This window comes from Rhinopithecus roxellana, chromosome 10, assembly GCF_007565055.1.
Source record: "Rhinopithecus roxellana isolate Shanxi Qingling chromosome 10, ASM756505v1, whole genome shotgun sequence".
NCBI classification, from domain to species: domain Eukaryota; kingdom Metazoa; phylum Chordata; class Mammalia; order Primates; family Cercopithecidae; genus Rhinopithecus; species Rhinopithecus roxellana.
The window spans coordinates 15736605-15754126 of NC_044558.1; positions in this window are offsets into that span (position 1 = coordinate 15736605).

The following is a 17522-nucleotide window of genomic DNA, read 5'->3' on the forward strand; positions in this document are numbered from 1 at the left end:
TTATGGATTTTTTTTAATGGGTTACCTCCATTTGGATTCGTTGAACTTACCAACAATTTGTATCTTTTGTTTGGTGAGGTAACTGCAAATACAGCTGCTTCTGGGAAGGAGTCGTAGTGCTAGTTAACACACTTATTTTTTCACAATTTTGACTTTAAAACATAAAACAATTTCTGAAGTTTATAAGTCACTCAGTTTATGGTATTTTGTTATAGCAGCCCAAACAGAGTAAGACACTCTTCAATACAGAACAAGATCCTTTAAAGATTAGAGAAAAGAAAGAGGCTGGGAGTGGTGGCTCACACCTGTAATTCTAGCATTTTGAGAGGCCGAGGCAGGCAGATCACTTAAGGTCAGGAGTTTGAGACCAGCCTGGCCAACATGGTGAAACCCCATCTCTACTACATGTACAAAAATTATCTAGGCATGGTGGCGGGAGCCTGTGATCCCAGCTACTTGGGAGGCTGAGGCACAAGAATCGCATGAACCCAAGAGGCAGAGGTTGCAGTGAGCGGAGATCATGTCCCTGCACTCCAGCCTGGGCGACAGAGCAAGACTCTGGTCTACAAAAAAAAAAAGGAAAAGAAAGGAAATTACTCCACATGGGAAGGGGCAGCTAAGCAAGTCACCTGTGTTTGCCACTCTTTAGTTTCTAACAACAGTTTGGGTCTCTTTTGTATCCTTTCCATTACAGTGCCCTTCCCTCCCTTTGGCCTGTGGGAACACATGCATCTCCTCTGCCTATAGCAATCCTAGTTCTCCCTTGTTGCCTCATCTCACTGTAGAAACAAAGATGATTTTTCAAAAGGAATTTTACCAAGAAACTAATTGAAGTAAAACATGAAAATTCTGTGCTAAACACAATGGTAGAAATTCTGATCGAAATGTATTAAAGCACAATGACTGCAGTAAAGTATTTCTTAACAGATGATTTAATAGACTCACCAGATTAACAGAAATAGGCATGGTATGCTTGCAGTCAGTGGACACATGCACTTTTGCTTAGTCCAGTTAAGTTGTATGCTTACTAAAACTGCCTTCTGTTTGCACCCAAATTTGCCAATTTTATTTATTATTTCATCATGTCCTTAATGAATATAATTAAATGGTGATCTAATAAAATGCATACATAAATTGTTGGAAATCTTAAACAAAGTCAAATTACTAAGAAAATTACTGTGGCAAGACTTTCTAAAATGCTGGAGAATACTATATAAAATCTAAAAAGGTTCTGTCCTTAGAGAGCTTGACAATTGTTTTAAAACATCAAACACTGAGGCCGGGGGTGGTGGCTCACACCTGTAATCCCAGCATTTGGGAGGCTGAGGTGGGTGGATCACCTGAGGTTAGGAGTTCGAGAGCAGCCTGGCCAACACTGTGAAACCCCATCTCTACTAAAAAAAAAAATACAAAAAATTAGCTGGGCATGGTGGTGGGTGCCTGTAATTCCAGCTACTCGGGAGGCTGAGGCAGGAGAATCACTTGAACCCAGGAGGCAGAGGTTGCAGTGAGCCAAGATAGCACCATTGTACTCCAGCCTGGGCAGCAAGAGTGAAACTCTGTCTCAAAAACAAAAACAAAAACAACAACAGAAAACATCAAACACTGAAATAGACGATGTACTATGTATGGTTTACTTACAAAAGCTGATTCAGAGCTCCAATCAGGGCATCCATGCTCAAAGAAAATTCGTTGGCCTGACTTCAATAGATGAATAAATGAACATGAATATGTTTTGAGACAAAACTTTTCAGGAATAAATTTATAATTTTTAATGATTCCTGTTTTAACAGATTTTTTTTCCTGTGAAAGGAATACTTGGCTGGTCCTCTTCACCTAAAGTAACATAATGTCAGATAAGTCAGGCAGCAAAAAGCATACATGATTTTGCTGAGGTCCCACATGGATTTGGATAGGTACGGTGGCTCATGCCTATAATACCAGCATTTTCACAGACCAAGGCAGGAGGTTCACTTGAGGGAAGGAGTTTGAGACTAAATGGATTTAGGCATGCAAACTTTCTGAGTTAGGCATAAATAAATATTTTTTAATATAATAAAATGAAAAAAGTTGAAGTTTCCAGGAGCAATCCAAGAAGAAAGGTGAAGAGGAAAGATAAAGAAGAAGGAAGAGGTAAAACAACAAAATGGCAAGAGGTGAAGAGCTACAAAGAAATAAATGGCCAGTGAAAAAGACCTAATGGATTATGGGTTGAACATTTTTAAGAACAAGGATGTTGGCCAGGCGTGGGGGCTCACGCCTGTAATCCCAGCACTTTGGGAGGCCGAGGAGGGTGGATCACGAGGTCAGGAGATGGAGACCATCCTGGCTAACACATGAAACCCTGTCTCTATTAAAAATACATAAGAATTAGCCGGGCGTGGTAGCGGGCGCCTGTAGTCCCAGCTACTTGGGAGGCTGAAGCAGGAGAATGGTGTGAACATGTGAGGCAGAGCTTGCGGTGAGCTGAGATTGCGCCACCGCACTCCAGCCTGGGCGACAGAGGGAGACTCTGTCTCAAGTAACAACAAAAAAAAAAAGAACAAGGATGTCTAAAATACACATAAAGTTGCTTTTATTTTCCATGAGGAATAATGCCTACTTCATTCACACAGCAGATATTTATTGAGAGCCTTCTAATTGTTCTCAGCATCAAAGTTATGGCACAAACAAACAAATTTCTGCCTTCGTGATCATTGTATTCTAGTGGGAATTTAAAACTGATAAAACATGACAATATAGTTAACTTTTCCCAAACCTTCAAGTCTGTGCGATATGCAGCTTGCCTAATTTATGGGAATGATGGAAAGGTGATCAGATCCTTGTCTAGACTGATGCAATAAGAACAGGAACAGGATGTCCAGATGATTCACAGAAGCAGGAGTTTAAAGTAAGAAAGGTGATCAGGGTAATTCAAGAGTTCAGAGACTTGTTAACATTGGTGTATTCGTCCATTTTGCATCGCAGGTGTAAAGGAATACCTGAGACTGGGTAATTTATAAGGAAAAAGGTTCATTTGGCTCATAGTTCTGCAGGCTGTACGAGCATGGCATCAGCATCTGCTCAGCTTCTGGGGAGGCCTCAGGAAGCTTTTACTCATGGCAGAAGGTGAAAGGGAAGCAGGTGTGTCACATGGCAAGACAGGAAGCAAGAGAGGGTAGTAGGAGGTGCCAGGTTCCTTTAAACAAGCAGATTCCGCATGAACTAACAGAGCAAGAGCTCACTCATTACTATAGGGAGACCATTCGTGAAGGATCTTCCCCCAGGGCCCAAACACCTCCCACTAGGCCCACCTCCAATATGAGGGGGTCACATTTCAACGTGATATTTGGAGGGGAAAACCATCCAAACTATATCAGCTGGGGAGGGTTATTGGATCTTCTACAAGTATGAAAAGAGATTCAAAGTTGTCTTAGCTAGACGACAAGGTGGGATGAACCCAATGACACAAAATCATTACTAGTGCTTTGCATCTAAACCTAGTGCTAGTATCTGGGATGCTTCAAGATGACAGACTTGTTTCTTTTCCCTGGTGTACCTGTGTCCTGGATTCTCCCCTCCCCCATTCAAACTCTATTCAATGCTTGAGCGGTGTCTTCCTCTCCGTCCTTCCCAAACCTTTTAAGTACAGTATTCTCTGTGCTCCAGAAAGGGTGGGGCAGGTGATTGTTATACTTGTCAGGGATAGATGAAAAATCTGTTAAATTTTCTTCTGCCTCTTGGATTGGCTCTTCTGTCCAGGTGGTTGTGTTTACATACTAAGGAAAGTGTGTTTGCAGACAGTAGCAATATGTCTCAGCTATAATAAACTTGTCTGTGTGCTGGAAACACTTCCTGTTTTCTCTTAAATCAAACACAACAGAAGGAACAGACACAGTTCACTCCCTAGGGTGCCAAAGCATGGTTAGTTGGGCTGATATTTCAATAGTTATAAAGAAACTGTATTTTCCATAGGAAAGCCAGCTAACACTCTTGTTTTTGCCCTTTAGGGCAGTTGAAAGATTACTTCCTTATGAAGTTTAAAATAGCTTGGAAAAGAAGAAAGAAAGACTGTGATTATTTCTCTGAAGTGTAAACAGAGAAATGGTCAGTTTTGTTTATTGACATATCCTTACTTGGTGGTTAAAAAGGCAGGGAAAGCATTTAAATACAGAATGGCATATCTTGAGATAAAGAGGAGCTTCTTTGAATTCTAGGAGATAGTTTTACACACACACACACACACACACACACACACACACACACACACAACTTGGAGCTGGGTTTGAGCCTTGTTTTGACTCTTTGTGAAGCATATGAACTTTGGGCAGGTTACCTATATTTGCTGATCCTCAGTTTTCTCATTTCTAAAAGAAATTTACTCTCTATCCTAACCAATTTTCCAACTTAAGCCTAAGCTATGACCCTTGTTGGATTTTGGAAATGGGTAAGTGCACCAGGCGATTGATGGGATCTGCTCAAACAAAATCCAGATACCTGTGGCTGAAGAGTAAGTAATCCATTCTAAGAAAAACAGGCAAGCATTGGCATGTGGAGATTAGCTGTCATATTACTCAAATCTATCTGCAGTTCAGTCCATAAATTTATACCTTAGTTTAAGGGAGAAAAAGGCCTGGAATAAAAAACTGGAAGAACAATCCAATGGCGCACTGGTTGAATATTAAGACATAGATATCATTCCTTGGGGCCCCTCTATAAGGCTCCATCACATAAAGGGGAGGCTATTGTTCCTGGCCTGGGCCCTGTTCATTAGGCCTGAGCACCACCTGATGAATGCTCATGCTCAGTAGGTCCTTGGCAGTACCTAGCACACATAGGCACACTGGACAATGTTCAAAACATGCCCAGCAACTTCTAGAAATACAGGGGCAATAACAAGTGAAAATAAGTTACTGTCAGGCCTCTGAGCCCAAGCCCGCATGTATACATCCAGATGGCCTGAAGCAAGTGAAGAATCACAAAAGAAGTGAAAATGGCCTATTCCTGCCTTAAATGATGACATCACCTTGTGAAATTCCTTCTCCTGGCTCAGAAGCTCCCCCACTGAGCACCTTGTGACCCCCATCCTTGCCTGCCAGAGAAAAACCCCTTTTGACTGTAATTTTCCACTACCCACCCAAATCCTATAAAACTGCCCCAACCCCATCTCCCTTCACTGACTCTCCTTTCGGACTCAGCCTGCCTGCACCCAGGTAAAGTAAACAGCTTTATTGCTCACATAAAACCTGTTTGGTGGTCTCTTCACATGGACGCACATAACATTTGGTGCCATGACTCGGATCGGGGACCTCCCTTGGGAGATCAATCCCCTGTCATCCTGCTCTTTGCTCTGTGAGAAAGATCCACCTACAACCTTGGGTCCTCAGACCAACCAGTCCAAGAAACATCTCACCAATTTTAAATCGGGTAAGTGGCCTCTCTTTACTCTCTTCTCCAACCTCTCTCAGTATCCCTCAACCTCTTTCTCCTTTCAATCTTGGTGCCACACTTCAATCTCTCCCTTCTCTTAATTTCAATTCCTTTCCTTTTCTGGTAGAGACAGAGGAGACGCGCTTTATCCATGGACCCAAGACTCTGGCGCCGGTCACAGACTCAGGGAGACAGTCTTCCCTTGGTGTTTAATCACTGTGGGGATGCCTGCTTGATCATTCACCTACATTTCAGAGGAGACGCGCTTTATCCATGGACCCAAGACTCTGGCGCCGGTCACAGACTCAGGGAGACAGTCTTCCCTTGGTGTTTAACCACTGTGGGGATGCCTGCTTGATCATTCACCTACATTTCAGAGGTGTCTGATCACCGCGGGGACACCTGCCTTGGTCCTTCACCTTAGTGGCAAGCATCATGTTCCTGGGGTACAAGCACCCCCCACCCCTTCTCTCCATGTCTCTACCCTCTCTTTTCTCTGGGCTTGCCTCCTTCACTTTAGGCAACCTTCCACCCTCCATTCCTCCTTCTCCCTTAACCTGTGTTCTCAAGAACTTAAAACCTCTTCAACTCACACCTGACATACACAACACAAACCTAAATGCCTTATTTTCTTCTGCAATGCCGCTTAACCCCAATACAAACTCGACAATGGTTGCAAATAGCCAGACAATGGCACTTTCAATTTTTCTATCCTACAAGATGTAGATAAGTCTGTCGTAAAATGGGCAAATGGTCTGAGGTGCCTGATGTCCAGGCATTCTTTTACACATCAGTCCCTCCCTAGTCTCTGTTCCCAATGCGATTGGTCCCAAATCCTCCTTCTTTCCCTCCCGCTTGTTCCCTCAGTCCCAACCCCAAGCGTTGCTGAGTCTTTTCAATCTTCCTTTTCTACCGACCTATCTGACCTCTCCCCTCCTCCCCAGGCTGCTCCTCACCCGGCCAAGCAAGGTCCCAATTCTTCCTCAGCCTCTGCTCCCCAACCCTATAATTCTATCACCTCCCCTCCTCACACCCAGTCCAGCTTACAGTTTCATTCTGTGACTAGCCCTCCCCACCTGCCCAGCAATTTCCTCTTGAAGAGGTGGCTGGAGCTAAAGGCATAGTCAAGGTTAATGCTCCTTTTTCTTTATCCAACCTCTCCCAGATCAGTTAGCGTTTAGGCTCTTTTTCATCAAATATCAAAACCCAGCCCAGTTCATGGCTCGTTTGGCAGCAACCCTAAGACACTTTACAGCCCTAGACGCTGAAAGATCAGAAGGCCATCTTATTCTTAATATGCATTTTATTACCCAATGTGCTCCCAACGTTAAAAAAGCTCCAAAAATTAAATTCCAGCCCTCAAACCCCACAACAGGACTTAATCTCGCCTTCAAGGTGTACAATAATAGAGAGGAGGCAGCCTAGTAGCAACATATTTCTAAGTTGCAATTCCTTGCCTCCACTGTGAGAGAAACTCCAGCCACATCTCCGGCACACAAGAACTTCAAAATACCTAAGCCACAGCAGACAAGCATTCCTACAGGACCTCCTCCATCAGGATCTCACTTCAAGTGCCAGAACTCTGGCTACTAGGCCAAGGAATGCCTGCAGCCTGGGATTCTTCATAAGCCATGCCCCATCTGTGCGGGACCCTACTGAAAATCAGACTGTCCAACTTGCCCGGCAGCCACTCCCAGAGACCCTGGAACTCTGGCCCAAGGTTTTCTGACTCCTTCCCAGATCTTTTTGGCTTAGTGGCTGAAGACTGATGCTGCCTGATCACCTCAGAAGCTTCCTGGACCATCACAGATGCTTTGGGTAACTCTTACAGTGGAGGGTAAGTCCATCCCCTTCTTAATATGGAGGCTACCCACTCCACATTACCTTCTTTTCAATGGCCTGTTTCCCTTGCCCCCATAAATGTTGTGGGTATTGACAGCCAGGCTTCTAAACCTCTTAAAACTCCCCAACTCTGATGCCAACTTGGACAATATTCTTTTCTGCACTCCTTTTTAATTATCCCCACTTGCCTAGTTCCCTTATTAGGTCGAGATATTTTAACTAAATTATCTGCTTCGCTCACTATTCCTAGGCTACAGCCACACCTCGTTGCTGCCCTTTTCCCCAGTTCAAAGCCTCCTTTGCATCCTCCCCTTGTATCTCCCCACCTTAATCCACAGGTATGGGACACCTCTACTCCCTCCCTGGCAACCTATCACATGCCCATTACTATCCCATTAAAACCTAATCACCCTTACCCCACTCAACACCAATATCCCATCCCACGGCACTCTTTAAAAGGATTAAAGCCTGTTATCACTCGACTGTTACAGCATGGTCTTTTAAAGCCTATAAACTCTCCTTACAATTCCCCCATTTTACCTGTCCAAAAACCAGTCAATGCTTACAGGTTAGTTCAGGATCTGTGCCTTATCAACCAAATTGTTTTGCCTATCCACCCTGTGGTGCCAAACCCATATACTCTCCTATCCTGAATACCTCCCTCCATAACCCATTATTCTGTTCTAGATAAACCTAGTTGACCCCATAAATCCTAAATCCTTTCCCCACTCCCCTTTCTGTTCCTTAAAAAACAGCTCCCACACTAACTCTCCCTAACTCATCACTCCCTTTTCATTACACAAGAGCCAGGACCGCACCCTGTAGCCTTTCTGTCCAAACAACTTGACCTTACTGTTTTAGCCTAGCCCTCATATCTGCGTGTGGTGAATGCCACTGCCTTAATACTTTTAGAGGCCCTCAAAATCACAAACTATGCTCAACTCACTCTCTAAAGTTCTCATAACTTCCAAAATATATTTTCTTCCTCACACCTGATGCATGTACTTTCCCCCCTCCTCCACTACCTCTCAGCAAGCTGAACTCATTGCCTTAACTTGAGCCCTCACTCTTGCAAAAGGACTATGTGTCAATATTTATACTGACTCCAAATATGCTTCCATATCCTATACTGCCATGCTGTTACGTGGGCAAAAAGAGGTTTCCTCACTACGCAAGGGTCCTCCATCATTCATGCCTCTTTAATAAAAACTCTTCTCAAGGCCGCTTTACTTCCAAAGGTAGCTGGAGTCAATCACTGCAAGGGCCATCAAAAGATGTCAGATCCCATCACTCAGGGCAATGCTTATGCTGATAAGGTAGCTAAAGAAGCAGCCAGCATTCCAACTTCTGTCCCTCACTGCCAGTTTTTCTCCTTCTCATCGGTCACTCCCACCTACTCCCCCACTGAAACTGCCACCTGTCTCATCCCACACAAGGCAAATGGTTCTTGGACCAAGGAAAATATCTCCTTCCAGCCTCACAGGCCCATTCTACTCTGTTGTCATTTCATAGCCTCTTCCATGTAGGTTACAAACTGCTAGCCCATCTCTTAGAACCTCTCATTTCCTTTCCATCATGGAAATCTATCCTCAAGGAAACTGCTTCTCAGTGTTCCATCTGCTATTCTACCACTCCTCAGGGATTGTTCAGGCCCCTTCCCTTACCTACACATCAAGCTCGGGGATTTGTCCCTGCCCAGGACTGGCTAATTAATTTTACTCACATACCCTTAGTCAGGAAACTAAAATATCTCTTTGTCTGGGTAGACACTTTCACTGGATGGGTAGAGGGCTTTCCCACAGGGTGTGAGAAGGCCACCGTGGTCATTTCTTTCCTTCTGTCAGACATAATTCCTTGGTTTGGCCTTCCCACCTCTATGCAGTCTAATAACAGACAGGCCTTTACTATTCAAATCACCCAAGCAGTTTCTCAGGCTCTTGGTATTCAGTGGAACCTTCAGAACCCTTACCGTCCTCAATCTTCAGAAAAGGTAAAACAGACTAATGATCTTTTAAAAACACACCTCACCAAGTTCAGCCTCCAACTTAAAAAGGACTGGACAATACTTTTACCACTTGCCCTTCTCAGAATTCGGGCCTGTCCTCAGGATGCTACAGGGTATAGCCCATTTGAGTTCCTGTATGGACGCTCCTTTTTATTAGGCCCCAGTCTTATTCCAGACACCAGCCCAACTTGGACTATGCCCCAAAAACTTATCATCCCTACTATCTTCTATCTAGTCATACTCCTATTCACTGTTCTCAACTACTCATAAATGTCCTGCTCTTGTTTACACTGCTGGTTTACACTTTCTCCAAGCCATCACAGCTAATATCTCCTGGTGCTATCCTCAAACTGCCACTCTTAACTCCCTCTCAGAGTGGATAATCTTTGCTAACAGGGTACCCTCCGATACTTTCACCCTGATGAAGTCCTACTCTTTACTTTTATACTCATTCTTATTCTTGTTCCCATTCTTATGCCACCCTCTACCTCTCCCCAGCTATCTCCACCACACTATCAATCTTACTCACTCTCTCCTAGTCGTTTCTAATCCTTCTTTAACAACAATTGCTGGCTTTGCATTTCTCTTTCCTCCAAAATCGCCAAGGCATATGACAATATAAAAAAACTCAAGGATAGAGCCTAAACTTGCCAACCAAGCAAGTAATTATGCTGAACCCCTTTGGGAACTCTCTAATTGGATGTCCTGGGTCCTCCCAATTCTTAGTCCTTTAATACCTGTTTTTCTCCTTCTCTTATTCAGACCTTGTGTCTTCTGTTCAGTTTCTCAATTCATTCAAAACCGTATCCAGGCCATCACCAACCATTCTATATGACAAATGCTCCTTCTAACAACCCCACAATATCACCCCTTACCACAAAATCTTCCTTCAGCTTAATCTCTCCCCTTTTAGGTTCCCACGCCACCCCTAATCCTGCTTGAAGCAGCCCTGAGAAACATTGCCCATTATCCCTCCATACCACCCTGAAAATATTTTTGCTGCCCCAACACTTCAATACTATTTTTTGTTATTTTTCTTATTAATATAAGAAGACAGGAATGTCAGGCCTCTGAGCCCAAGCCCGCATGTATACATCCAGATGGCCTGAAGCAAGTGAAGAATCACAAAAGAAGTGAAAATGGCCTATTCTTGCCTTAAGTGATGACATTACCTTGTGAAATTCCTTCTCCTGGCTCAGAAACTCTCCCACTGAGCACCTTATGACCCCTGCCCTGGCCCACCAGAGAACAACCTCCTTTGACTGTAATTTTCCACTACCTACCCAAATCCTATAAAAAGGCCCCACCTCATTTCCCTTCACTGACTCTCTTTTCAGACTCAGCCTGCCTACACCCAGGTAAAATAAACAGCTTTATTGCTCACACAAAGCCTGTTTGGTGGTCTCTTCACAGGGACGTGTGTGACAGTTACTACTCTTGCTATAAACTTTGCAGATCCCAGTGTGGGGAAATTTGGGCTCACTACATCAGAAAATGGTTTCATAAAGTTCCTGGCACCTAGCTGAATAGGTGCTCAACAAATGTTAATTATTGTTATTCTTCGATGTCTTTCTCTACACAGCAGAATAGATTACTCCTTTCTTTTTGATAATCATCATTGTGCATTATAGATATTTCTTCTCTAACATTAATTAAAAATTTATTTAATTGAAACTAATTTAATTGGAATTTTAAAATATATGCCAATTTTATTATATTAGAAAAGAATGGTAGTGGGAAGAAATTTTAGTGATATTCAAGAAATGATAGGCTAGATGTGATTTAAAAATTATTTCTAAAACAAATATTGAGAATCTACCACAGGAACAGAGGTTTAAACTATATTTAGATCTATCTATTTGTTGTCTGAAATATGTTACAGCAAACCAGCAGAACATATTTCAAACAAAAAACAGAATTTAAGAAATATAAAATGGTACATACTCCTTTTCATGTTGTGCATGAGATTAGGAAAAAATAATTTCTCTAATGCTTAAAACTTGGCAGAATTATTCAAAGGATGACCAAATGTCTGATGGAAAGAATCAGATTTAAAGTGATAAGAAGATCAAGGAGGAGAAAATACTTCTTAATCCTTCAAGATTGCAAAACCAGCTGCCCAAAGGCTCATTAAATCAAATGTATTAAATGCAGTCACATTCCACACACACTATTTTTCTGTTAAAAACAGAAAGGAGTTGTACAGTTTTGCTGTTGGGATAATAAATTAGTTTTGATTTTGTAGTTATGTGGCAGGAAAATAGGGTCTGGAGGCAGAGAACATAAGGCCAATTCACACTTCAGCTATGACAGGAAATATCCTCTCCGTAGGGCATACACTGAGTAAATGACTTCATAACTTTACTTCATCCTCTTCATTTACATAGGGCGTACCCCAAGTAGAGGGTATTTAAACTCACAAAAACTCTGTAACGGGATCTTTGAGCCCCTATGCTCAGGCTGGCTCCCACACTGTGGAGTGTATTTTCATTTTCTATAAATTCCTTCATTCCTTCCTTGCTTTGTTTGTGCATTTTGTCCAATTCTTTGTTCAAGAGGCCAGGAACTTGGACACCCTCCACCGGTGACAGTTATATTTGTGTACTTTGGACCCAATACTTTTTCCTCCAGCTCTCAAACATCATTGTAGGCTTTTAAAACTCTCAGAGACCAAGACAGTGATAAAGTGACCTTGACGAGTAAGGATGGAAAATAAACAGAGGCAAGCCAAGGCCATTTACAGCCGGCGCCCACAACATCCTTGTGAAATAAAAGGGGAGAGTATTTAAATTAAGGCATTTGCAAGAGAAGCAGAAGCTAAGGGTCAACAAAATACAAAGCTGTAAATTTGTGGGGAAAGAAAATACTATTATATAGAAAATGTGAATGTGGAGGCTAGTGAGAATTCTTGGAAAAAATCTAGAAATTTGCAAGAGCAGGTTGCAACATAAACATGAAGTTAGCAAGAATGATAACTGATACAGGAGGTTTGGTTTTTAGCACGAGAACATGGAGGAAGTTGGATCATGAAGTTTCTGGTGTCAATTTTTCTTGCGTCTTCTTGTTGTGTAACTGCCATGCAGAAGGCATGTGGACTTTTTACATGACCCCCACAGAAAAATTGGAGACAAAAAAATAGTTGGGCATTTGCTCTTAAAAGGAGGATGGTTAAGAATCACATAATAGTTTTACAGCTCAAAACTTTCGAACCTAACTCTAAAAAGGGAAGAAGCGATGACAGCAGTTGAGATGCAGATTTCAAATTCCCTCTCTTCAAGTTGAAGGGTTCCTGGAAATGGTATGCTCAGATAAAGAAAAAGTCATTCCCAAATCAAAACATGTAAACAGCATGGTGAAGAAGATTGCTGAGAAGGAGGAGAGGGCTGAGGACCTAAAATGGACCTTCAGGAAAGTTCGACGCAGGAAAGTATGAAAAGTATGCAGGAAAGTATGAGGCCCTGCCAGAGAACAGAGGGTTTGACTTCATCTGACTCTGCTTGTGTTTGCTTACTAAATGTCTGCATGTGAGGCAGACAACATACAAAAATCTATACTTAAAATAGAAATGATTGGGCTGTAAGATAATGAAATGGCTCCGTTGTCTGAGGTATATACCCTGGTTCTTTGTCACAGTGGAGAAAGAATTCACGACACCGGCACACATGAGGAGTGGGTTTAAGAGCGGAAAGTTGAATAGCCAAAAAGGAAGAGAGACAGAAAAAGATTCTTCATTCAGAGAAAGCGGGTTGCTAAAGAGAGGGTCTCCGGTTTGTGGCGGAATGAAATCGATTTTGTACAGAGGCTTGAGGAGGCCGTGATTGATTTACATATGGCCCAGGGGATTGATTCGACCAGGTGTGCCATTTACACAGCCCCAAAAGACTGGCCCTCCCACCCTAGTCTTTCATTAGGCAAATATGGCTTCTACCTGGCTGGTTGCCATGATACCTGTACACATGGTTTTACCTAGAGGCTGCCAAAACAGTGGCACACGTGGTGACAAGGGAAAGAGGGCGGGAGCTGCCATATTGAATGTACCTGGCTTCCAGGTACAGCTGCCGGCATTTACATATAAAATCTCCTAGTTTGCGTATCTATGCCTGACTTTTCAGGCTGCTTTCTTTTAGGGAAGAAATGATTTGGGGCTGCTTTTCATTAAAAGAAAATTTCACCAAAAACTTGTACCCTTTCTGGCTCCCTAAAAATAATTTCTTAATAAATCCTGTTAATAAGAATTTAGGGAATCATAAAAAGGCCACTGAAATGAAAGTGGGAGAAAGCTCAAATACTGTGAATTAACATCTGCCATTTATTGGGCACCTACTGGGAACTTGCCACTCAGATTATCTGTCAAACACCCAAGTCTGAATAACCATAATTTGCCTTTCAAGTAAAAATCATTTCCATAAAACAGGGTCTATTTCAGCTTATGACTCAAGCAATCATACAAATAAGTTGTAGTGGATGAATAATATAATGACCATTGGTGGAGTTTGGTGCCACTGCTTTGATCTGCGCTGAGGTTGTAACGCCTAAGGTTCTCGCCTAGCCACGTCAAAGAATTGGCGTGGCGGCTAACTGCAGGGAGTGGTAGAGACACCGACCGAGAGAGAGAAAAAGCTGTAGGCTTTATTGAGCAGAGTGAAAGTACGAAGCTTCCACAGCATGGAAGGGGTCCTGAACAGGTAGCCACTGCTGGTTTTGGGAGATTGCCTTTTGAACTCTTTAAGGCGGGAGATATGTGCGGCGGGAAGATGTTACCAGAGGGAGAAACAAAGGCAGTAAATTATTTTATGACATGTCTTAGATTTTGAGGAAAACTGGGAATTGCAACTTAGGTTTTATCTACTTTATGACTTTGCAGCGGCATGGCAAAGGAGACAGGATCTTACAGGACTTTACAAAATATGTTTACAAGTAATTGGAATTGGGAGTATACATAAGGTCCGCTGATCACAGAAAAACGGGCAGTTAACATTTCTTTTACTTTAGTTTTGGGGGAGAAGGAAGGGAGACAGGGAGAGAGGACGCAGGGAAACTTATAGGAAAATTTTTGCTGTTTATAGCTTTCTTGGGGAAGAAAACACATGCACAAATCCTGGTGTTAGGAATATTTTAAGCATATATCTTCAATATTATTCACCCAGGACTCAAGTAAGTCCTGATGCAGGAAATGAGTGAGTTTCACAGTTTTCTGAGCCCCTACTCAACCCAGGAAGCCCAGCTGGCACCTCCTCTCAAGGTTACAGTGGTTTTACCATTATTGCTTTTGTATAATACTATGTGAACCCAGAAATCTGAGACAGGTCTCAGTTAATTTAAAAAGTTTATTTTGCCAAGGTTGAGGATGTACCCATGACACAGCCTCAGGAAGTTCTGACCACATGTGCCCAAGGTGGTCAGGGCACAGCTTGGTTTTGTACATTTTAAGGAGACATGAGACATCAATCAATATATGTAAGAAGTAGATTGGTTTGGTCTGGAAAGGTGGGACAACTTGAAGCAAAGGCAGGAAGACTCAAAGTGGGAAGGGAGCTTCTGAGTCACAGATAGGTGAGACAAAAACAGTTGCATTCTTTTGAGTTTCTGATTAGTCTTTCCAAAGAAGGCAATCAGATATTCATCTAGCTCCTGAGCAGAGGAGCGACTTTGAATAGAATGGGAGGTAGGTTTGCCCTAAACAGTTTCCAGCTTGCGTTTTCCTTAGTGATTTTTGGGGCTCAAGATATTTTCCTTTCACACTATTAACATGAATGTCAATATAGAAAAAAGACAAATAACATTTTAGTGTTCTTATGATATTGATCTCATTGACCCCTTTAAGTGTCTTTGTTATGCCCAGACCGTTTATTCCCCGAAGAAGACCACCAGAGTCCAGAGTCAAAGCCAAGCGGCAAGGATCTTTAATGCAAGTTCGAACTTGGTCCCTCCATTCTACAACACACAAGAGGGCCCCGAACAATGCGTGTGCTCGCTTTTTATAGCCTGATGAAAACAGGATATGTAAGGTTACAAGGGAATTCTTACAGCATTACAATTAAGTTATACTTTTAGCAGCTTTCTTATTGGTTCCTACGCTTTTACAAATGGTTGTAACTTTATCGGAGATTCTCCAGGTGTTGTTTTTCTTTGAGATATATGGAGGAATGTTTGTGTCGGGCCCAGGAAGTGGAGGACATATGGGGGGATGTGATGTGTCGGGCTCAAGGCTGTGATATAGGGAGGAATGTGTTCTTTCATTTCCCCCTCTCTCAGGTACCTCTGGAGCCAATCTTGGGTCCTATAGGTCTGACTCCGTTTCAGTGCCCACAGTTTGGTATTGAGCTCTAAAGACCATGAGCTGTATGGTGTCAAACCTTTCCTTGACAAACCGCAAAATTCTGTTTATAACATAAGGTCCTACGGTAAGCAGAAATAGTAGACTTAGCAGGGGTCCAAGGAAGGGGGCTAACAGGGGAAACATAGAGGAATTTTACCATTGTCATCATGACACTGAGATTACATACTTTACAAAGTAATAGAATATTACAAAGTAAGTGGGGGCAGGATGAGAGCACAGAATGGTGTTAACATTAAAATTGCTAATGAAATTTTGGGCACGCATAGTCATTGATAACATTTTATCAGGAAATAGGGTTTGAGAGCAGACAACCTGACTGACCAAAATTTATTAGGTGGGAATTTCCTCATCCTAATAAGCCTGAGAGCACTACAGGAGGCCGGGGCTTATTTCATCCCTTCGGCTTCAACTGTAAAAGGCGGCATGCCTCCAAGGAGGTCGTTTATAGGCCTTCCCTCAGAGCGCATTCTCTTTCTCAGGGATATTCCTTGCTGAGAAAAAGAATTCAGTGATATTTCTCCTATTTGCATTCAAAAAGAGAAGAAATATGGCTCTGTTCCATCCGGCTCACCGGCGGCCAGTTCAAGGTTACCTCCCTTGTTCCCTGAACATCACTGTTATCCTGTTCTTTTTTCAAGATGCCCAGATTTCATATTGTTCAAACACACATGCTCTACAAACCATTTGTGCAGTTAACTCAATCATCACATGGTCCTGAGGTGACATATATCCTCCTTAGCTTACAAAGAAGATGATGGGACTAAGAGATTAAAGTAAAGACATAGGAAATTACAAAAGTATTAAAGTAAAGACAGACATAAGAAATTACAAAAGTATTAATTTCGGAGAACTAATAAAATGTCCATGAAATCTTCATATTTTATGTTTTTCTGCCGTGGCTTCAGCCAGTCCCTCCATTCAAGGTCTCTGACTTCCCGCAACATTCTCTCTCCCTTTTTCTCTATATAAATGTGCCATGGCCATGAAGGCTCGTTCGTTCTCTCGATTGTGGCATAGGATTCTTTGACTGGTCCAGCACACTAAAAACAAACCGATTAAACAGAGACACGTAATTCCAAAATTTACTGCAGTAGAGTTCTCAATAGACTTAATCCAAGTCGTGGGGTTTAATCCATAAAGATTTTTTTTTTTCACTTGATCTAATGCCTCAGTTCCAGGCACAATATTTAAATGACTTTGAGAGGCTTCAAAATTTGTTGTTTTAATTTAGGAATGTCTAAAGTGAGATTATCTTCTCTTCCCTGTAGATGGCGTTTTACCATGTCCCAGTGATGTTTAGACTCATTATAAACTTGGGGTGTAATACAAAAATCTGAAGTATTCCAGTCACACTGTAACTGGAAATGATACCTAATGGAAATATTTATCATCAATTCTTTTTCCTCCAGTTAGGCAGGGCAACAATCATCTGTGGGACCAGGTACTACACACTATTATTAACATATATTTTAATAGGATTATCCATCCATGTGACTGCCCGAATTAAGAGCGGGAAAGGCACATAAGCCCAGTAGGTATAATTAGCTGCAGCTGCTCCTGCAGGCATGGGGAGACTTACCACCATTGATACAACCATTAAAGCTGCAAGCAGCATTTTTTTTCTAAGGCTTATGTCACCTTTGTGCTGGCTAGGCTTTTTCTAGCTAACAGTGTCAGCTTCTTTAACTGAGCCCAGGTCGGCAGCTCTGCCTTCCTGGTGCATGGTGACTTTATGTGTTTTTCTAATATCACCACTTGATTTATCCTGCGAGTCAATGGTGCTCGATTGCGGTGTTTCCGTCTCCGTGGAGGTGCTTTTCTTTGCATCTCCGATGGGTTCATTGTAGAACTTCAAATGTTTAGTGGGTATCCAAATAGGAAGCTGATTTTCTCCTAGTGAAACACAAGCAAAACTTCTTCCTCAGG